This window comes from Pleurodeles waltl, chromosome 2_2, assembly GCF_031143425.1.
Source record: "Pleurodeles waltl isolate 20211129_DDA chromosome 2_2, aPleWal1.hap1.20221129, whole genome shotgun sequence".
NCBI lineage: Eukaryota > Metazoa > Chordata > Amphibia > Caudata > Salamandridae > Pleurodeles > Pleurodeles waltl.
Window position 1 is genome coordinate 1,075,872,457 of NC_090439.1, and position 24,366 is coordinate 1,075,896,822.

A 24,366-nucleotide genomic window follows, 5' to 3' on the forward strand; every position below is an offset into this window, starting at 1 on the left:
CTTGGATTCCCCTAGGTCTCTAGTTTTCAGAAATGCACAGGTTTGGTAGGTTTCCCTAGGTGCCGGCAGAGCTAGAGGCCAAAATCTACAGGTAGGCACTTCGCAAAAAACACCTCTGTTTTCTCCCAAAATTTAGGATGTGTCCACGTTGCGCTTTGGGGTGTTTCCTGTCGCCGGCGCTAGGCCTATCCACGCAAGTGAGGTATCATTTTTATCGGGAGACTTGGGGGAACGCTGGGTGGAAGGAAATTTGTAGCTCCTCTCAGATTCCAGAACTTTCTGCCACAGAAATGTGAGGAACATGTGTTTTTTTAGCCAAATTTTGAGGTTTGCAAAGGATTCTGGGTAACAGAACCTGGTCCGAGCCCCGCAAGTCACCCCTCCTTGGATTCCCCTAGGTCTCTAGTTTTCAGAAATGAACAGGTTTGGTAGGTTTCCCTAGGTGCCGGCTGAGCTAGAGGCCAAAATCTACAGGTAGGCACTTCGCAAAAAACACCTCTGTTTTTTTCCAAAATTTAGGATGTGTCCACGTTGCGCTTTGGGGTGTTTACTGTCGCCGGCGCTAGGCCTACCCACGCAAGTGAGGTATCATTTTTATCGGGAGACTTGGGGGAACGCTGGGTGGAAGGAAATTTGTAGCTCCTCTCAGATTCCAGAACTTTCTGCCACAGAAATGTGAGGAACATGTGTTTTTTTAGCCAAATTTTGAGGTTTGCAAAGGATTCTGGGTAACAGAACCTGGTCCGAGCCCCGCAAGTCACCCCTCCTTGGATTCCCCTAGGTCTCTAGTTTTCAGAAATGCACAGGTTTGGTAGGTTTCCCTAGGTGCCGGCTGAGCTAGAGGCCAAAATCTACAGGTAGGCACTTCGCAAAAACACCTCTGTTTTTTTCCAAAATTTAGGATGTGTCCACGTTGGGCTTTGGGGTGTTTCCTGTCGCCGGCGCTAGGCCTACCCACGCAAGTGAGGTATCATTTTTATCGGGAGACTTGGGGGAACGCTGGGTGGAAGGAAATTTGTAGCTCCTCTCAGATTCCAGAACTTTCTGCCACAGAAATATGAGGGACATGTGTTTTTTTAGCCAAATTTTGAGGTTTGCAAAGGATTCTGGGTAACAGAACCTGGTCCGAGCCCCGCAAGTCACCCCTCCTTGGATTCCCCTAGGTCTCTAGTTTTCAGAAATGCACAGGTTTGGTAGGTTTCCCTAGGTGCCGGCTGAGCTAGAGGCCAAAATCTACAGGTAGGCACTTCGCAAAAAACACCTCTGTTTTTTTCCAAAATTTAGGATGTGTCCACGTTGCGCTTTGGGGTGTTTCCTGTCGCCAGCGCTAGGCCTACCCACGCAAGTGAGGTATCATTTTTATCGGGAGACTTGGGGGAACGCTGGGTGGAAGGAAATTTGTAGCTCATCTCAGATTCCAGAACTTTCTGCCACAGAAATGTGAGGAACATGTGTTTTTTTAGCCAAATTTTGAGGTTTGCAAAGGATTCTGGGTAACAGAACCTGGTCCGAGCCCCGCAAGTCACCCCTCCTTGGATTCCCCTAGGTCTCTAGTTTTCAGAAATGCACAGGTTTGGTAGGTTTCCCTAGGTACCGGCTGAGCTAGAGGCCAAAATCTACGGGTAGGCACTTCGCAAAAAACACCTCTGTTTTTTTCCAAAATTTAGGATGTGTCCACGTTGCGCTTTGGGGTGTTTCCTGTCGCCGGCGCTAGGCCTACCCACGCAAGTGAGGTATCATTTTTATCGGGAGACTTGGGGGAACGCTGGGTGGAAGGAAATTTGTAGCTCCTCTCAGATTCCAGAACTTTCTGCCACAGAAATGTGAGGAACATGTGTTTTTGTAGCCAAATTTTGAGGTTTGCAAAGGATTCTGGGTAACAGAACCTGGTCCGAGCCCCGCAAGTCACCCCTCCTTGGATTCCCCTAGGTCTCTAGTTTTCAGAAATGCACAGGTTGGGTAGGTTTCCCTAGGTGCCGGCTGAGCTAGAGGCCAAAATCTACAGGTAGGCACTTCGCAAAAAACACCTCTGTTTTTCCCCAAAATTTAGGATGTGTCCACGTTGCGCTTTGGGGTGTTTCCTGTCGCCGGCGCTAGGCCTACCCACGCAAGTGAGGTATCATTTTTATCGGGAGACTTGGGGGAACGCTGGGTGGAAGGAAATTTGTAGCTCCTCTCAGATTCCAGAACTTTCTGCCACAGAAATGTGAGGAACATGTGTTTTTTTAGCCAAATTTTGAGGTTTGCAAAGGATTCTGGGTAACAGAACCTGGTCCGAGCCCCGCAAGTCACCCCTCCTTGGATTCCCCTAGGTCTCTAGTTTTCAGAAATGCACAGGTTTGGTAGGTTTCCCTAGGTGCCGGCTGAGCTAGAGGCCAAAATCTACAGGTAGGCACTTCGCAAAAAACACCTCTGTTTTCTCCCAAAATTTTGGATGTGTCCACGTTCCGCTTTGGGGCGTTTCCTGTCGCCGGCGCTAGGCCTACCCACACAAGTGAGGTATAATTTTTATCGGGAGACTTGGGGGAACGCTGGGTGGAAGGAAATTTGTAGCTCCTCTCAGATTCCAGAACTTTCTGCCACAGAAATGTGAGGAACATGTGTTTTTTTAGCCAAATTTTGAGGTTTCCAAAGGATTCTGGGTAACAGAACCTGGTCCGAGCCCCGCAAGTCACCCCTCCTTGGATTCCCCTAGGTCTCTAGTTTTCAGAAATGCACAGGTTTGGTAGGTTTCCCTAGGTGCCGGCTGAGCTAGAGGCCAAAATCTACAGATAGGCACTTCGCAAAAAACACCTCTGTTTTTTTCCAAAATTTAGGATGTGTCCACGTTGCGCTTTGGGGTGTTTCCTGTCGCCAGCGCTAGGCCTACCCACGCAAGTGAGGTATCATTTTTATCGGGAGACTTGGGGGAACGCTGGGTGGAAGGAAATTTGTAGCTCATCTCAGATTCCAGAACTTTCTGCCACAGAAATGTGAGGAACATGTGTTTTTTTAGCCAAATTTTGAGGTTTGCAAAGGATTCTGGGTAACAGAACCTGGTCCGAGCCCCGCAAGTCACCCCTCCTTGGATTCCCCTAGGTCTCTAGTTTTCAGAAATGCACAGGTTTGGTAGGTTTCCCTAGGTACCGGCTGAGCTAGAGGCCAAAATCTACGGGTAGGCACTTCGCAAAAAACACCTCTGTTTTTTTCCAAAATTTAGGATGTGTCCACGTTGCGCTTTGGGGTGTTTCCTGTCGCCGGCGCTAGGCCTACCCACGCAAGTGAGGTATCATTTTTATCGGGAGACTTGGGGGAACGCTGGGTGGAAGGAAATTTGTAGCTCCTCTCAGATTCCAGAACTTTCTGCCACAGAAATGTGAGGAACATGTGTTTTTTTAGCCAAATTTTGAGGTTTGCAAAGGATTCTGGGTAACAGAACCTGGTCCGAGCCCCGCAAGTCACCCCTCCTTGGATTCCCCTAGGTCTCTAGTTTTCAGAAATGCACAGGTTTGGTAGGTTTCCCTAGGTGCCGGCAGAGCTAGAGGCCAAAATCTACAGGTAGGCACTTCGCAAAAAACACCTCTGTTTTCTCCCAAAATTTAGGATGTGTCCACGTTGCGCTTTGGGGTGTTTCCTGTCGCCGGCGCTAGGCCTACCCACGCAAGTGAGGTATCATTTTTATCGGGAGACTTGGGGGAACGCTGGGTGGAAGGAAATTTGTAGCTCCTCTCAGATTCCAGAACTTTCTGCCACAGAAATGTGAGGAACATGTGTTTTTTTAGCCAAATTTTGAGGTTTGCAAAGGATTCTGGGTAACAGAACCTGGTCCGAGCCCCGCAAGTCACCCCTCCTTGGATTCCCCTAGGTCTCTAGTTTTCAGAAATGAACAGGTTTGGTAGGTTTCCCTAGGTGCCGGCTGAGCTAGAGGCCAAAATCTACAGGTAGGCACTTCGCAAAAAACACCTCTGTTTTTTCCCAAAATTTAGGATGTGTCCACGTTGCGCTTTGGGGTGTTTCCTGTCGCCGGCGCTAGGCCTACCCACGCAAGTGAGGTATCATTTTTATCGGGAGACTTGGGGGAACGCTGGGTGGAAGGAAATTTGTAGCTCCTCTCAGATTCCAGAACTTTCTGCCAGAGAAATGTGAGGAACATGTGTTTTTGTAGCCAAATTTTGAGGTTTGCAAAGGATTCTGGGTAACAGAACCTGGTCCGAGCCCCGCAAGTCACCCCTCCTTGGATTCCCCTAGGTCTCTAGTTTCCAGAAATGCACAGGTTTGGTAGGTTTCCCTAGGTGCCGGTTGAGCTAGAGGCCAAAATCTACAGGTAGGCACTTCGCAAAAAACACCTCTGTTTTTTCCCAAAATTTAGGATGTGTCCACGTTGCGCTTTGGGGTGTTTCCTGTCGCCGGCGCTAGGCCTACCCACGCAAGTGAGGTATCATTTTTATCGGGAGACTTGGGGGAACGCTGGGTGGAAGGAAATTTGTAGCTCCTCTCAGATTCCAGAACTTTCTGCCACAGAAATGTGAGGAACATGTGTTTTTTTAGCCAAATTTTGAGGTTTGCAAAGGATTCTGGGTAACAGAACCTGGTCCGAGCCCCGCAAGTCACCCCTCCTTGGATTCCCCTAGGTCTCTAGTTTTCAGAAATGCACAGGTTTGGTAGGTTTCCCTAGGTGCCGGCTGAGCTAGAGGCCAAAATCTACAGGTAGGCACTTCGCAAAAAACACCTCTGTTTTCTCCCAAAATTTTGGATGTGTCCACGTTGCGCTTTGGGGCGTTTCCTGTCGCCGGCGCTAGGCCTACCCACACAAGTGAGGTATCATTTTTATCGGGAGACTTGGGGGAACGCTGGGTGGAAGGAAATTTGTAGCTCCTCTCAGATTCCAGAACTTTCTGCCACAGAAATGTGAGGAACATGTGTTTTTTTAGCCAAATTTTGAGGTTTGCAAAGGATTCTGGGTAACAGAACCTGGTCCGAGCCCCGCAAGTCACCCCTCCATGGATTCCCCTAGGTCTCTAGTTTTCAGAAATGCACAGGTTTGGTAGGTTTCCCTAGGTGCCGGCTGAGCTAGAGGCCAAAATCTACAGGTAGGCACTTCGCAAAAAACACCTCTGTTTTCTCCCAAAATTTTGGATGTGTCCACGTTGCGCTTTGGGGCGTTTCCTGTCGCGGGCGCTAGGCCTACCCACACAAGTGAGGTATCATTTTTATCGGGAGACTTGGGGGAACATAGATTAGCAAAACAAGTGCTATTGCCCCTTGTCTTTCTCTACATTTTTTCCTTCCAAATATAGGAGAGTGTGTAAAAAAGACATCTATTTGAGAAATCCCCTATAATTCACATGCTTGTATGGTCACCCCGGAATTCAGAGATGTGCAAATAACCACTCCTCCTCAGCACCTTATCTTGTGCCCTTTTTGGAAATGCAAAGGTTTTCTTGATAGCAATTTTTTACTCTTTATATTTCAGCAAATGAATTGCTGTATACCCGGTATAGAATGAAAACGCACTGCAGGGTCCAGCTCATTTATTGGCTCTGGGTTCCTCGGGTTCTTGATGAACCTACAAGCCCTATATATCCCCGCAACCAGAGGAGTCCAGCAGACGTAACAGTATATTGCTTTCCATAATCTGACATTGCAGGGAAAAGTTACAGAGTAATACGTAGAGAAACATTGATGTTTTTTTCACCTCAATTTCAATATTTTTCTTTTTCAGCTGTTATTTTCTGTAGGAAACCCTTGTAGGATCTACACAAATGACCCCTTGCTGAATTCAGAATTTTGTCTACTTTTCAGAAATGGTTAGGTTTCTGGGATCCAGCATTGGTTTCATGCCCATTCCTGTCACTGACTGGAAGGAGGCTGAAAGCACAAAAAATTGCAAAAATGGGGTATGCCCCAGTAAAATGCCAAAATTGTGTTGAAAAATTGGGTTTTCTGATTCAAGTCTGCCTGTTCCTGAAAGCTAGGAAGCTGCTGAGTTTAGCACTGCAAACCCTTTGTTGATGCCATTTTCAGGGGGAAATCCACAAGCCTTCTTCTGCAGCCACTTTTTCCAATTGTTTTGAAAAAAACGAAATTTTCACTGTATTTTGGCCAATTTCTTGGCCTCCTTCAAGGGAACCCACAAAGTCTGGGTACCTCTAGAATCCCTAGGATGTTGGAAAAAAAGGACGCAAATTTGGCTTGGTTAGCTTATGTGGACAAAAAGTTATGAGGGCCTAAGCGCAAACTGCCCCAAATAGGCAAAAAAAGGCCTGGCACAGGAGGGGGAAAAGGCCTGGCAGCGAAGGGGTTAAGGAGAACGGGCTACACTTAAAAAAAAAAAAAACTGCTTTATTTAAAAGCAGTCACGAACATGGAGGTCTGCTGACTACAGCAGGCCTCCATGTTTGCGAGTGCCTAGACTCGCTATGGGGCCGCAATTTGCGACCCACCTCATGAATATTAATGAGGTGGTCATTGCGACCCCATAGCGAGTCGCAGACGGTGTCTGAGACACCGTTCTGCATTGGAAATTGCGACTTGCAATTTGCGAGTCGCTCCGACTCGCAAATTGCAAGTCGTAATTCCCAACTTTGCTACATCTGGCCCTTAATTACATGTCATTCTTGGAATTGTCAGGGTACAGTTGCACAGGACTCATACATGTTTAACAAGTACTTGCAAGCGACAGTTCATTGATGAGCAATGTATATGTCTGTAATGTCATACTTATGAACATGTTTAAAAGCATACCTCGATATTAGAAACACACACCAATTTGGTACTAATTGCCTTCATTGCAAAGGGCACCTATGCAAAAAGTCACATACATTCTAGCTCAAAATGTGTCCATACAGGTGTGTGCAAACATTTTTCCTAAACTATCATATCATATAAATGAACATTATACCCAATAGGAACTACATAAATCCATGATAATGTAGCAATTGCACTACAAATGCTACAAGTGGGTATACACAGAATGTACAACCGGTGTTACCTCTAAACTGCAAACATGTCAGAGATGTATGAAGGTCACATGTCCCCTTGGTTTGTGCAACTTATGAAAAACAATAGATGTAATTTAACTTTAAAATGTCAGGTTACCTGTCCAATACATATGTGTGTATTATAGACACATAGTTTTATGCATGACACATTCATTCTCCATTCATAAAAACAGAATCATATATAATTTTGGTGTAACTGTCCAGTAACATAATGAAAGCTTCCACCAAAATTAACATGGCCATCACAAATGTACAACACTAATGTATGCATTGCAAAAATGTCTAAAAAATAAAGCCTGTGCTTGTCACTGTCACAAATGAGAGTAAGTGCTTGGCACACACATTAGCAGAAATAACATCCTCAGCAAACAATTAGTAACAATCTAAAAATAAGGCCAGGCCAAAGGTATTAAAAAATTAAACACATTCTAATGTCAAATGAAATACTTCTCAGTGTATTTTTTTTCTAGCCAACAATATTGAAATTGTCCACAATTGGTTATGTGGGCTTCAGGCACTGAACTCGCCTCCTAACTTTACTGCCATGTACAACCTCCTCAGGAAGGGGCATCTATTTGGCAGAGAGCAGACACCTCAATGATCTTACTTTGGTGTGGGGGGGATCCTTGGGTTTGGGAGGGTGGGTTTGGGAGGGGTGGGTTAGGATTTGAGAGGGGTGGGCTTGGAAGGAGTGGGTTGGGATGTGGAATGGGTGGGTTGGGGTGTGGAAGGAGTCAGGGCCAGGGGGAAAAGGAGGTCTTCATCAGGAAAATGGGAAGGGTGGCTGGCAGGGAGTTCAGGTTGGGAGGTAGAGGGAGTTGTCGTATCTGATGTGCATGTGTCTGGTGATGGTGCTGGTGCCTGTGGATCTGGTGTATGTGGTGTTTTTGTTGGGTTGTATCTCTTACTGGTTGTCTGTTGCATGGGTGAGTGTGGGCGTTTGTGTACAGTGTAACATGCAGTGTTTGTGTGTGGATGGGCCTGCTCTGGAGGTGCTGTGTGTTGTTGTGGTGTCTGTGGATATGCTGGTGCATGTGTGAGTGGCAATTGTTGTGGATGTGTGTCATGGTAGGTATTGTGTCTGCATGTGTGGTGGTGGTGGTTGAGGATGTTTGTGTCACGGTGGGTGTCATTTCTGCAGGTGTGGTGGTGGTGGGTGTGGATGTTTGTGTCATGGTGTGTGTGGTGTCTGTGGGTATGTTTGTGGTGGTGGTGTGGCGTCTGTGTGTGTCTGTTTCTTGCTGCGTTTGTGTGTGGATGTGCTGGTTGCTTGTGTTTGAGTGGGCGCATGCAAAAATGTGTGCGCTTTGGATAGGGCTAGGAAGGGTTGGGATTTGGGGCAGGAGGTTGGGATGGGTGGGAGGCTGTGGTCAATAAGGATGCCAGACCCTGGAATGACCTCTGTAGGCCAGACATGGCACTGTGAAAGGCATCCAGGTAAGCTAGCACCTGTGTCATCTGCCCACTAAGACCTGGATGGCATTCACTAGTGCGGTCTGACCTACAGAGATAGTCCACAATAGGTCAATAGCCTCCTCATTGAGCACAGCCTGGGAGAGAGAAGTGAGGGTACACGCGTGTAGCATTGGTGATGGCACCCCTTTTAGGGGGGTGGCTATGGCCAACTGAGGAGTGGGCAGGAGGTAGGATGGAGATGAAAACGTGGGTGGCGGATGATGATGAAGGGGGAATTGTCACACTAGGGACATCACCACTAGGGTCAGGTCTTCTGTGAAGCTGATGTTGAGTCGCTTGTGGCCTCTCTGCTAATCCCTTCACCCTCTGTAGCACTGGGTTCCGCAATGTTGGTGGTGTCTGCACCGGTATCACAGTGTCCAGCTTCTTCCCTGCCGACATGGCCACTATGACCTTCGCCTTGCCCAGATGATGCTGAAAACACAGATACAACAGTTTGAGTTCATCTGTGTAAATAGGATGGAACATGAACTTTGCTCACAAAACATTTGCCAAGTCTACATATTAAACCAGCTTCAAGGCTCTCAAAAGTGGCTTATTTTTTATCAGTATTTCATGCATGTAGAAAAGAATTCCACAAACCATTTGCTCGAAGTCTTGAAAATCCCTATGCTAGCTCCCATATCAGGAGTCAGTACAGATTTTTTTCAAACATGTTACATTTCCTAGGAAAATACTGATTGGCAGTTATCTGTAGGGTAACCTCAACATTTCTATCTCCTCCTGTTATCAATCCAGGCAACAAGCATCATCTAGGGCAGGGCTAGGAAACCTTTCCTGTAGTGAGAGCCAATCCTGATTAGTTCAAATCATTGCAAAACACTTAGGGCCAGATTTTCAAGAAAGTGGTGCATCAGTACAGATGCACCACTTTTCTTGCTTTGCCCTTGCCCCACCAAACGACACAATGTGTGCACCATATTTATAAAACAGTGGACCATGGCGGTTGTTACAAAAATAGTGTAAAAATCTTTGACGCTATTGTGGCACTTTGCTACGCTAGCGTCAAAAAGTTTGATGCTAGTGTATCAAATGTAGGGCGGCCCATTGATTTCAATGCCTGCTCTGTGCAGGCGTTAAAACTGGCGCTAAAACTGACACAGTGAAATCTTGTAGATTTTACTGCACCATTTTTGCAGACTTCCTAACACCTGATGCAGGCATAATGTGGCGCACGGGGCCGCAGAGTGGCACAATGCATGCATTGCGCCACTTTGTCAATATGGAATGGCGAAAACTGCCTCTTTGAGCCACATTATCGTAAAAAAAAAAATTATGCTAATGTGGCACAAGGAGGCGCTAGGGCCTTGTAAATCTGGCCCTAAAGGCCAAACAACCTGTACATTTCTTGCACATAACCCCATGAAGAGCTACATTGGCTTCTTGCCTAATCTTCAGAGAGCCTGATACTATGGTTTGCCCCACATACAGTGACTAAAGGCAGTTTGGAAGGGCTGCCATGTGTCAGGGAGAGCATGGTGTTGGGTGATGTATGAACAAGTGTTTGTAGTAATGGGACATACTTGTATGAATGATTGAGAGCCTATGTCATTTAGACTTGCAGCACAGGAAATACCTTTCCACGTATGTGGCACCTTATCATGAAACATACAGATACTCATTTCTAATTGTGGGATGTTATTTCACTTGACAGAACAGCCCCTGACAACTCCACAACTTTGAAGATTCTTCTTGCATTTTACATTTCACTCATGTCGAAATGGGCTGTATGTTTTCACTTATACTAGTGGTAGTGTCTATTGGCCACTGGAAGTAAGGGACCTGCAGTTTGTCTAATGAAATCTTTGTATTGTGAGTAACATGAACTGAAAATGTAGCTTATTCTTTCAGGTGATGTTTCATTTTAATGTACAGACATTTCTAACATTGTCAAACAACATTCTGTACCCTGCTGAATCATTTAGTTCATTACACTCCAATGACATCACATCACTCATAAACAAAAGGGGACAAAGTAGCCTGTGTACAAAGAAGGATCAAGTTTATTTGTCAACATTTCCCACTCAAACATGTAACTGTTACTCTGGATTCCCACACAGCTGGTCGTACATGGACAGGTCTTCCCTGGTGAGGATCTCCAACTCCTCAGGGGAGAAGGCAGGGGCTTTGTCACCTCCTTTGCCTGGCATTCTGTCTCCCAGAGGTCAGTAATAGCAGTAAAAATAGAGGAGGTGTTGTTGGCTAAAGTATTAGGAGGCAAGTGAGCTTTTTTCCAGCTGCCTCATACAAGTACACAGCTTATGAGCTCCGTGGCAGAGACAGACACAGCCATTCACTTTTGTGCATAGCCATCACACATGTTTGCCTATGGCAGTGTCCATCATGGAGTTTTCCACCTACTATGCTATCAAGTTCCGCCGATGGCTGTTGAATAGCCAATGTCCTGATGGCAAGGTCAGACACACGTCATTTTAGGACATCTAGCTGGTATTTTTAAATTGTACAGATCCAGCACTCAAAATGGTGGCTACTTGTTTACAAATCTCAGATACGTATGACAAAATATGACACATAAAAAAGTGAAGTGTTACTGTATATGACATTGAAAGTGCTGCAGTGTATGTTATACTTCCGTTGAAAGGAATTGTAAAAAATAAGAAAATAAGAAAAATAATGTGCATATAATACATTTCAAATGTATTACTTGCACATTATTTGTAAAAAATATGTCAGACATGTAAAAAAATTGATTTGAAGTAGCAAAGATGTTTGAAAATTAAGTGAACATACATGACACAATAAGATCACTAATATAACCAAGACATAAGATGTGTGTTGATTGTAAAAGTCTTGTGTGACAATTTTAATTGATAGTTTGTTTTCCTTACATGCAGCCATATGAACCCAGGGATGGGTAGAAGAAGGCGTCCTCAAGTCTTCAGGCCATTTCAAGACCTTGTCACCATGGAGGAAAGGGACACAATAAAAAAAGTTCAGATTAAAAAGGCAAACTGTACTGAATTTGTGTCAACAGCTAGTGCCTGATCTCATGCCTCACAACAGGAATGCAACAGCAATAACACCAATAGTGAAACTCATGGCACTACTTCATTTTGTGTCCACTGGCTCTTTTTTCATCAAAATGTGGCGGTATCTGGAGGCATGTCTCAGCAAACTCTCAGTGGTGTGCTACAAGAAGTCCTTGCTTCAATAATGAGACACACCAACAGCTTCATCCAGTTTCCAAGAGCTCAGGATTTGGCTTATGTGACGGGAGAATTTTATGATTTGGTTGGCCTACAACGTATAGTTGAAGCAATTGATGGCACTCATACTGCCTTGGTGCCACCACACCTCAGGGACCAGGTCTACTGGAATAGGAAGAAGAACATCCATTCCATCAATATGAAAGTTGTCTGCTTATTGGATTTATACATCTCTAGTATGTCTGTCCGCTTTGCTGGGTCAACACAGGATTCCTTTGTCCTACCAAACAGCACCATACCCCTGCAAATGTCACAACTTGGGCCGGAGAGGGCCTAGTTTATTGGTAAGTACAATACGACTTGAGGATCATTTACTTTAATTCTAGTTTCGAAATGGACAATGGCTTGACATGATTTTAATCTATCAATTTATTGCTTCCATGCAGAAAAACTCAGCATATTCTAATCATGGTTGTTGGCACCCCTGAGGAATCCAACAACGCCAGGGGAAGTCTGCTTCAGTGAGGCCCATGGAAGAATGCAGAGGTCTGTGTAGCTGGTTTTTCGGCTCCTGAAGGCCAGATTTATGTGTCTGGACAAGACAAGTGGAGCCCTTCTCTACTCACCCAATAAGGTGTGCCAAATCACAGAGGATGGAGACCATGAAGAGCCACCGGGTGAGGATGTTGAAATGCCCAGTGAAGATGACAGTGGTGAAGAGGAAGGAATTGAACTACGTCAAGATGTCAAGAGCTACTTCTTCATCTGAGTGTAGGTGTACCCTTAGATATTGTGACATCCAATATCACAACAACTTGTGACATACTGATCATATCAGTCTGCAATGATAATTTGGTAGGAATGGTCAATTCAGGAATGTCCAAGGCAAAGATGTTTGGGAATCAGTTTCCCTACATTGACTACTGTGTTTATTGACATAAATTAACTTTGCTTGTGCTAAGTGTATGCGTCCTCCTAACTAGTTGAGTCAAATTGTATATGTGAAACCATTAATTTTCCCTTGTTATTCTGTTTCAGGGTCCTTCACCATCTCATCTTCATTTGGACATTTCAAAGTTGTGACGTTTGCAGTGATATGGTGCTATTGTAAAGTACAACTGAAACATGGGATGATCCTGGGCCAGAAACCCACTTTGGATGGAGAGATCTTGTACAGAGACAACTTGCACTGTGATTGAATAGGAGTCCTTGAGATTGTATCAGACCTGTTTTCTGTTGGATGTTGCCACCAAGGCAATATGTGGTGCTTAACTTGCTCTACCACATGTATGTGAAGCCATACCATACTGGTCTGCTTTTACATTGGCAAAATCTTCAATTTGCGTTCAGTGTAGGAAGCTGTTGATGCATCTCATCATAGTTGAAAGAACTTTTTTTTATCACACCACTGAATGGTGGTTGTGAAATTGTAGCAGCTACTGCCATGGTGTCCTGAAATGGTCATGTGGCCTCAAATTTTGTTACAGCCATAATGTAGACTATTGGTGTTATTGATTTTGTATTCCTTTTGTGAAGGCAGGATGTCTGGCTCTAGCTGAGGTCATGAGTCAATAATAGTTTGCCTGTTTACTTTTACTTCATGAAATATTCCCTTTCTTTCATGGTGTCAAGGTTCTGGATTATCAACTTCTAAATGTCACAGACTGGCTTCTGCATGGCTTGTGAAAAGCATATTTGATTGGGACACAAACTTGTTACCTACAAATGTATGACACTAATATATTCAGATGTCATTGCTTCTTTTTCCGTCTTTTTTTACATGGGAAATAGATTACCAAGTTGGTATCTCTTATCTGCCTTAGCATCATATTGTTTGAAAGATTTAAAAAATGATGGTGTACACAAGGCACAGAAAAGAAATTACCACAATAAACACAACACCAGTATTTGACTTTGTTTCATGTGCATTTACTTGAACAAGAAGAAGAGTGCAATAGCTTTGAAGCCCATATGAAAAATAACTAAAGTCCATCATGGTGGGTGAAACTTTATTTGTTGAGCACAAATTGTTTGGATTCCAATGTAAAAAATACATCTCTCCTCAAAAATAGGTCAATGTGTCCATGAAATAGTCCACAGAGTGAATGATAGACACACTGAATGAAATTAGGTTCAGCATCTCTTGAAGGTGGTGGTGGAGGCCTCCTTGTCTGTAGCTGTGGAACGTGTATTTTGTCCAGATGTTGAAGGCCCACAGGCAGGGGTAGATGGGACAGGAAAAGCCCTACACATGTGATGATAAATCTCAAATGTCACCCCAGTCAAGGAGCACACATTTGAGGTGTGATTCTGCATCTCAAGAATGTGCTTCCTCTGCACCTGCTTATGGTCTCAGATCTCTGTTAGGACCTGGCGCATCACGTCTTGGGACTGTTGTATTGCTCTCAAGATTCGATCAACAGTGGTCTGGGTGACACTGATGCCAATGGCCTTCCTTTCGTGGCCCACTGGTTCCCTGTCACAACCCCTACCCCAATACCCTGTGCCCTTGAGGCAGTGTGGCCCATCCCACTGGGTCCTGAAACAACTGGAGGTGGTGATGGTTGCTCAACATTAGTCAGACCTGTGAGCACAAGATGGGAGTTGTGTTCCTCTATACACAGGAAGTAGAGGTATCCATAGGCTGAATTGTTGTAGCAGCAGGGGAGGGAGGTTTACGTGTAGGCTGAGTGCAACTGACTAGGGCTGTCTGCCCAGACAGACCAGATGTACCAGGCATCATCTCATCATCTGGACTTGCAGGCGTGGTTTCCTCACTGAAGGCTTGATCCTGGTCTGGAGTGGAGGTGTCTTCGGTTGCAGACAGTGGTCCACTGGCCCTGGGTGTTGGTCCTAATATGTATTACAAAAAGAAAAAACACATTAAAGGTCTGTGTTGTACCTCAAATCTGTCTTCAGCTGCTGATGATGCAACCTAAAAAAAGAAAACATTATGATTAATGGGATATTTAGGCCTTTGTGTGGTTTTTCACTTTTTACTCATGCAGGTTAATGTACACAGAGGCACACTTCAGTAACAATGATGGAGAGATGTCCTGAAATGTAAAATGTTACTTAACAAGTGTACATTACGTGTACCAGATATGCAACTCACCACAGTTGAGAGAAGATTTCAGAGCTAAGCCATTTCAAGGCCTAGCAGCCTCAAAAACCATGGTACAATTTATTGGATTAAATGGCATTGGTCATCATATGAACACTGCAATGTAAATTGTGTATCAATGGTACTTCTAATCAGCATGCAACAGAACATGATTGGAAACCTTCGAATATACAAATTATGATTTATGCAGGCAAATAGCTCAATTCAATGGGGTAACAAGAAGGTGACAACACACTGGATCAACACAGCAGATGAAATTTTGATACATACATGAAATGGTGAATGACAGCTAGGTAAAGCTTTGACTTTTGGGCATATGTGGAAGAAAAGGGAGGTTGGGTAACATCATATTGCACTATTGTTTTGCAGAGGCAAAACCAAAGCATCATAGTAGTTGTAGTCATTTTTAAACACTATTGCTAATACTTGTGAAAAAGTGAGTAACACATACCTATATACATTTGTACAGTGAAACTTAAACATCCATTTACGATATGTACACACATAGGTGTATCATGTGAATAGGTTAAGATACCACTTACAAGCATTATACCTATATGTGCATGTGGATGACATTTGGAACCTGTTTATTGAAGTAAAACAACCTAGATTGAAATACAACAAGGGACTATGCAAATGCAAGGGGTGATCCATGGAGAACAATACACACACTGACAATACATATTGGTCATTGTTAAATCGATTGTAACAACCATGATGCTACTGATTTGGACAATACAAGGTATTTTGGAAACTGAAGATTCAATATATATGTTTTGATTGGTTTCTAGAAACATTCTGAACAGCTAAGCTAAAGGCAAGGATTCCATTTGTGATTAGTGAGACATACATAGATGTACCTAACCAGTCTCCACCCCACCAGGGATTGCTGTCAAGACCTTCTCCTCCCAGAGAAAGAGTTGTAATAGGGGTCTGGGAGAACCACCATCAGTTCTATGGGCCCTTCAGGTGATACTTGGAGGCCAGAGAATGGACCCTCCTCCACAAGTCATTCTACCTCTTCCTAATTTCCTCCTGTGTACGCAGATTGTTAGATACAGCATTCACTCAGTTGACTATTCTGTCCCACATTTGCGTTTTCTGAGATATGGTAGTATTTTGTACTGTTGCTCCAAATAACTGAGGCTCTACTCTAATAATTTCATCCACCAGGACTGTGTATTCTCCCTCTGTAAAGCATGAGTTCCTCCTCCTTGGCATAGTGATCATAAAAAACATATACTAGTGTCCCTACAGTGATTTGAAAAATAAGGAAAAAACAAAAAAGTGAAAAAACAGAGTGAGAATATGAAAAAAATAACCTGGCTGTTGACTGGTAAGGGCATCCTCAGAATGGTTGTCAGCGGTGGAAAGGCAAAAAATCATGGTCTGAGATGGCATGTATTTTATAGTGTGTTTTGCAGGTGTTCACAATTGTTCAATATACATCAGGTGTGGCCTGCTGACATCCGTCCAATAGTCAAAGCCACAGGTCCTGCGACAGACTCCCGACCATCATGGAACCACCAATGGTATACTGCAAGCTCGAAAATTGGTTGGTGCAATGCCATCACCTCGACGGCAGCAGAGCGCTACTCACCAGCATTGGAGTCCGTTGCATCGGCTACAGGTTGCAGCTAGCATGATGGAGTACACTCCTTCAACACGGATGGCAGTTGAACAGCCATAGATCTAAATATGGTGCTTGGAACATTGTTAGCTTGAAGTAGTACTTGGGACCGCCACCATGGGGGATTGATGGTAATGCTGTCAAGATCCAAATCCGGCCCTCTATTTCTTCCATCTACTCCCAGAGAAAATGGCTCTCGTCCTAAAGCACAACTTTAAAATAAAATGCAGTGGAACAAAGCTTTTATTCTTTCATACAGTGGTGCACCTCTGTCTGTCTAACCAATCCCACCTCATGTGTGTACTTTATCTAAGTCATTAGTTCACCATGGAGGCCTGTTAGTGATTCTTCCGACCCTCAGGGATGAGTTGTGATGCATATAGTGTGACAGTTACTGCACAGACAGGAGCTCACAGCTCAGCAGCCTTGCCTCTGGGCACCATTACCGCTCCTGTTCAGAGTTATACCCACTGTACCAGTGCAGGACTGGGGACCTTGTTTAAATTGTGCAAGTCTCAGCTGCCCAGTACGTCAGCGGATCTGATGTTACTTTCACTTTTAATTCCACAGTGTTCAAACAGAGAAGCATGTCTGTGAAGTTGAGAAAACATCACAGCAGAAGCATATCGCCTGTACAGGAAGACAGGCCACCATCAGATCCATAGCTGCCAGGATTTCAGTCTGCGTACATGTGACTTTTCCATGTTTTCAGTGGTTTTTTTGTGTGACATTTCAATACCTGAGATGTGATATTTCGAGTGACTCTTTATCATGAGCAGAGCAAAACACTTATATACATGGAACACAATTAACTTTATTTCCTTCTGTGTAACGTAATGGAGTAGAAACTGGTACACCACTCCCACGTGCGGTGTAAAATTAACCATGCTCTTTTCTATCAGTGACACTGCAGCGCTCAAAACAGCAGGTTGCAGGTGAGGCACTGCTGAAATTACTAAGGGAGTTCAAATATCTCCAGCAGGCATCCAGGAGGAGGGCAGAGGCACCACACCACGGGGACAATGGAGACTATATTTGATTAAGAGAGCACGTTATTAGCTGATAAAGCTTACTAGTTTGGAACCCTGCAGTGATGCAAGAAATTTAGTCAGACTGTTTTGCTCTAACGTGTAGTTAATTTGCGGGCTGCAGATCCAATCTGTATCCCAAGCATGCTCCGATGTAGGCCCATCAGCACAGGGCACTAAACATCCACCCCATTGGTTGCACGGGGATGCACGGGGCGGAAACAAGATTAAAGAGTAAGAGGCTGTGAGAGAAAGGTAGAAAATGCTCTTGGCTCAACCAGTTGTTATGCATGAGCATTCTGTGACCTTGCAGTAGGTCGAGGAATTTCTCAGACTGTGTTAGTCTAACCCTTGATGAGTGACACTTGGCAAGACCGTAGTCCCCACCATTGAAGGCTTGGGAGACTCTACAGTGGGTGACACAGGGATTTGTATGAACAGCATAACACCCATATGTAACAGGTGCGGTGCACATTAATGAATGACGAGGGTGAGGCGGCCAAGCCTTGTCATACTCCCACCTCGCGCCTGAGATATAAGGCTATAGATTTGCAGATGGAAAGTCATCCCACAGTTGGGCGGGTGGAAGGGAGGCTCACAGGCAAGCTACAGTAAACTGCTGAGAACGCACTGGATTAATTCATAGAAGACTCTGTAAAGGCTATCCTTTGTTTATTCTCTCCTGAACTAGCCACTTGGAGCAGATTCAAAATGTCAAGTCATTTCTAATGCAAGAAACGCCACACAAGTCTATGGAAAGGGGCCCAAAGCCTCTGGAGGAGTCGCTTGGCTGTTTTGGGCCAAGGATCAACACTAGTAGCTGCTACTAATTAGTAAGCCAGCAACTCTGTTTGGGCCTGCCTGTATAACTTTGGGCACTAGAATACAGCACACTGCAGTGATCTGGATGCTCCCAGAGGGCTCCTCGCCCATTAGTGGAACATTGACTACGTAGGCACTTCATAGAGGCACTGAGAGAGAGCATCTCAGTGACCACCCCTACTCTGAAAGGGCCTATCTGCAGTCACATCAGGAGTGTAATTGCCCATGTTCCTCTGCTAGATGGGCCACATGTTCCCCCAGCTGAGTGCCTTGTTTCCACATTTGGAGTTCTCTTCCATACGTCTGGAATAAACTGAACACCAAAGCCTCATGGGCTGCTGCTCATCCCCTCTACTGGCACTACAGCAGGAGTAACCCTACTCCAACTGGTCTGCTGGAAGGTGTCCTAGTGAACAGAAAGGGTTGACCTCCTGATAATATGCTTAATGCTATTGGCATAGCCTTACTGACAGTGATATACAACTACTTTCGCATAAGTGCCCCTTGTCTATTAACTCCAGCCAACCTGCCTGAGCATAGTCAATCACATTGAGTGTTGTCTACACTCCACCGGCTGCCTCATTTTCAACCCTTGGGGTCATAGTTATACTTTTTGGTGCAAAACTGCACTAACTCAGTTTTGCACCAAAAGGTTTAGCACCGGCTTGCGCCATTCTTGAGCACCAGCCGGGCGCCATATTTATAGAATGGCGCAAGCTGGTGCAAAAGGTGGGCTAGCGTTAAAAAAAAATGACGTTAACCGGGTGGGGCTGGTGGTATGGGAGAAGGGGGTTTTGCACCAAAAAAGTACGTTAGGCTGGTTAGAGTAAAAAAAGATGACTCTAACCAGCCTAGCGTCATTTTCTGATGCAAAAACCATCCATACCACATGACTCCTGTCTTAGAAAAGACAGGTGTCATGCCCACCACCCCAATGGCCAGCACAGGGGACCAGTGTCCCCTGGGTATGGCCATTGCACCCTGTGCCATGCAGGGGTCCCCAAGCTGGGGCCCAGTTGGCACTTTAATAAAAAAAAATACTTACCTACACTTACCCTACTTACCTGGGATGGGGTCTGGTGTGGGTGGGGGTGTTCCTAGGGCCTGAGGAGGGCACCTGTGGACTAATTCTATGGAGTTTAACTATGGAAATGGGTCCACTGTTCCCTTAATGCCTGGTCTGAACCAGGCATTAAATAATGGTGCAAAGCAAGCTTTACATCATTATTTAGCCCCTCCTCCCACCCGTGTGTCATTTTAGCACGGGGAAATAAATATGGGGCTATGGGGTTAGCTCCATTTTTTAGATGGGAATGCGTACCTTGCATCTCAATGACGCAAGGTAGGTTCACGCATCAAAAAAATGGTGCAAACTCCAATATTTGACGTTACACGGGTCTAACGTCAAAATATAAATATGGAGTTAGTTTTGCGCCAGATTTGCATTAAAAAAATGACGCAAATTTGGCGCAAATGGGGTATAAATATGCCCCTAAGTTTTTTTTCTAAGTCATCACAACTACTACTATTCCTAGAGGCTCTGCTTGATGGAAAATCAGCCACCCACCAACATCAGCCAAAATATGGCATAGTTCACCTTTGATGCCATTATGAAGGACATATTCTCTGTCTACATCAAGTTGAGTGCATTTGATTGCATAATGGCTGAGGTGTCATCTGCGATCAAATCCATATGATGTGACTTTGTCTATCTGCACATGTGCACAGCTCGAAGGATAGAAAGTTGGAGGACCTCAAGCATCAAGGGAACTCTCAATCCGACTGGGGTTCAGAAATTCTTGTATCTAATGTGTAGAGTCACAGACTTAGTGAACTGATGGCAGAAAGGGAGATAACATACTTGTGCATGGGGTCCTGAAGAAGGTGAAAAAAAGAGACACTGAAGGACTTTGTACCCTGCCTGTTGGACCTTCAAATTTCTAAATCTCCTGAAAATAAACAGCCGACAAGAGGAAGGAGTTCCTTGCAATGCGACCTTTAATGCAATACGAAAACATCAAGGGCCTGATTCACAAAGGCAAACTTACACCTTTGTGTAACTTTATTATTTTCTTGGTATTCACAAAGCCTGAGTTTTATTTTTCTGATAGTAATTTTACGACTGCAGAGACTCCGCACATAAGACAGTCCTATCTGTTTATGTTTGGAGTCTCCGCCACAAGCAGGAAGGGCAAAAATTGGGGACCAGAAAAAACACAGTCCAGCTGACCATGGCAAAGTGCAGAAGATCAACAGGAACTAGAGAAGCTGTTTTTGGGCTGAGGGTCATTACTAGTAGCGTAGACTAACTTGTGAATTATTAACTCTGTTTGTGCCTCTACAACTCGAATGAGCAATGATGTAGAAGCAATTGCAACACAAATTAGCTCAAAATGGACCCTTCTTTTACAGTGCCATACAGGAAATGAGCAAATTCAGAAAAATAGTTTGGCCATCTTGGATTGGGAAATAAATTAAATTAACGATTGAACTGAATTGAATGATGCATTGCTGAGAATAGTGTCTAGCTTTTAGTGTCAGAAGACCATTCCATCATGTTACTATATTTACTTGATTAAGCATAATATACTTGTGTAATTCATTCTCTCTTGCATACAGTGAGCCCTCAAGCAGAGAGATTACCATGTAGTTTCCTGTGCACGCTAATGTGCAACAGGGAAAAACAAGATATATCATTAGGCGCAATAGCCCCTGGGTCTCGCTCCACAATGCCTATGAGTATAGCTTCCATGAATGGAAAATGTCTGACCAATTTCTCCAAGAGGAAGAACATTAAGAAGGCTGACATGGCCTTGTTACATGATACACATTTTTAAAGTCTGAGAAAGCGGATAAATTGAAGTGGAGCTGGGTTGGCAGGGTAATTAGTAGCTTCCGTTTAGTCCCTGATGACACAGAAAAACCTCAGGCACTTGATTGTTCTAGAAGATGTGAAATGGTGGTGGTTCTAATGTTTAAGACTCTTTCACACACAGTCCTTAAGGCATGAATCAATAGACTTATCTTTGTGAATTTTAGGACAGCTGGATTGACACTGGGTAACTTGGCTGCTGCCACCGTAACAAATGACTCCTTCACCACTGTGAAGATAGCTACCTAATGGAACAAAAAGAAGGCATCTTAACTGGACAATTGTATCCCAATGTGCATCACATATGATCATTTACTGAAGAGAAGATGCTATTATTAGAAGTGTACAGTTAGCATTGTGCCTCACATTGAAATTGGTCCATCTGGTCCACAAGGTTCTACTAAAGACATAGATTGAAATAGGTTAGAACATACGGTTTCCTGACATCAACAGATAGGTGGGAAGATAGCTGGTTGTCTCTTATGCTAGCCAACTGGGTAATAATAGCTGGCAGCACCAATCATCAACGAAGCCATCCCTGCTGCACCATGTACCTGAGTGGACAACAACCTTGCCTATCTTTCTTGTGAGCATCATCTTCTTGTTCTATTGTGTGATTTCTCCATGTTTCCTCCATTTTCTCATTGCTTTTCTACTTGTTTCCTCCGCAGTGTGACTGCGTGCAGTGGGTATGCGCCAAAGACAAGCCTGTCTACCCTCATCTGCACCTGGACTGCCCACAGATATGACTCTGCCACCCGCTGCCCCCTGAACACCGGACGACGCAGCGAATGCTGCTGCAATGGTGCACTGCACTCTACGGTAGGGCCGGTTCTCCTGTGCCATGTGCACCTTCTCTTGAACCAGCAGTACCTCCCTGCTGACCTCTCACTACACCACACCAGAAGCGACACACTGACCCCACTGCCTACTTCTCAGCACTCACTCTTTATGCGAGCATTCCACAGAATTATGGGACCTCATCCACACCCTCATACCCAACATTGTCTTCCTCACCGAGGCCCGGCTCTACCCCACATCCAGCCCAGACATGGACACAGCGATCCCCAGTGGATATAAAATCACTCGCCAGGACCCCACCAACAAGCTGGGAGGGGAGGAACAACCATCATCCACAAAGAGACGATACAGTACACTACCTCCACTCACATGGAACATCTCAACTTCAAGCTCCACACTGACGACAAGACAACCATCAGAGGCACCCTCACATCCCAACCCCCAGGCCCGTGCTCCACCGTCTACAACACCATTATAGACTTTGTTGTGCCCGCAGCCTTAGACTCCAAGGACTACATCTTTCTCAGTGTCCTAAACTTCTACATTGATGATCCCAATGGCAACAACACTGCACACCTCCTCCACAGTATGAACAGCCTCGGATTAACCCAGATTGTTCACAACTCTGTGCACACCACAGGATACATGCTGGACACCATCTTCGCCCCCAGCACCTGCGCCAAATACAGCCACGTCACCAAACTCACATGGACCGATCACTCCATCCTCTACTTCAGCATCTCCATCCCCTGCACCGCCACCCACAAAATGATCAGCGTCCCCAGTGCAGGTTGAACTCAATCTTAGAGACCAGCTAAGTATCCAACCTCACTATTGCTGCCAACCTCCAACCCCACTATTGCTGTCAACCTCAAACAGGGAGTTAAGAACTTCAACGCCTGGATCACCAACCGCGGAAACAACATTGTCCATATCAAGACCAACAGCCAGAGATAATCCTGCAAAAACGACATCTGGTAACACAAGAACTCAGAACAGCGAAGTGATTCAGCAAACAAATGGACAGGGAATGGTGTGTCAGAAAGGATACCTCTGTCAGGGCAGCCTTCAAGACCTTTACTTCCACCTGCTGAGGGCAACAAATAAGACAGCCCTAGCTGCATGCATTGAAACCAGTGCCAACAACACCAAGGAGCTTTTTAACATCATTAAGGAATTCTCCAACCCGGTTACCAGCGAAGACAACATCACAACCTTGCAAGAGCTGTGCAACAACCCCAACAACTTCTTCAACGCTTAAATCGCAACCATATCCAGGAACTTCAAACTCCAACCTACACCTACATACTTGCTTGACAGATACACCATCACAGCAACTGACACGAATGACAGACTGACCAACTAGAACCTCCTCTCCACCCAGGACACCACCTTCACCATGAAATCCATCCACTCAGGAGCTCCCAAAGACCCATGTTCGCAACACATCTTCAACCTCCGAAACCAAAGGATCGGCCACAAACTCACCACCCTGCTCATCACATCTAATAACACTGCAAGACTTGCCAATGCCTCGAAACACACTGAAGTCAGACCCCTACTCAAAAAACCCTTCAACACCAGTGAACTCAAAAAACTACCAGACAATCTCCCTGCTCCAATTCCCTACCAAGGTACTGGAAAAGATCAACAAGCAACTAATGATACACCTGGAGCAGAACCAGCTACTCAATGCCTTCCAATCCACTCCTGCTGCAATCACAGCACTGAGACCTCCCTGATCACAGCCACCAATGATATCCAAACCCTCCTCGACTGAGGAGAAACAGCAGCCCTGATCTTCCTCGACCTCTCAGCAGCCTTCGACACCATATTCCTCCACGCGCTGATCGAAAAACTCCACCACATCGGCATCCAAGGGAATGCATACAGATGGATCACCTCCTTTGTCACCAGAAGTACCCAGAGATCCACCCCCCCACCTTTTACCTCTGAACACAAGGATATCGCCTGTGAAGTAGCCCAGGGCTCATCCCTCAGCTCCAAGCTTTTCAGCGTATGTATAACCCCTCTGGCCAACATCTTCAGATCCCACAGTCTCAACATAATTTCCTACACAGTTGGCCCACAACTGATCCTCTCACTTGCCGACGACTCCACCACCACCAGAACCAACTTCCACAGATGCATGACAAGCGTCGCTGACTGGATCAAGAACAAGTGCCTGCAGCTGAACACAGACAAGATGGAAGTACTGACCTTTGCAACAAAAGCAACACATGGAATGACTCCTGGTGGCTATCAGTCCTGGGACCTGCACCCACTCCCTTTGACCATACTAGAAGCCTTGGAATCATCATTGACAACAAGCCCAGCTCAACATGAAATCACTTCTCAACACCATCTTCTCTGCCTGCTTCCTCACCTTGCACATGCTACATAAGGTCGTCAAGTGGCTACCCCTGCACACAAGGTTCACAGTGACACAGGCCCTCATCCGCAGCC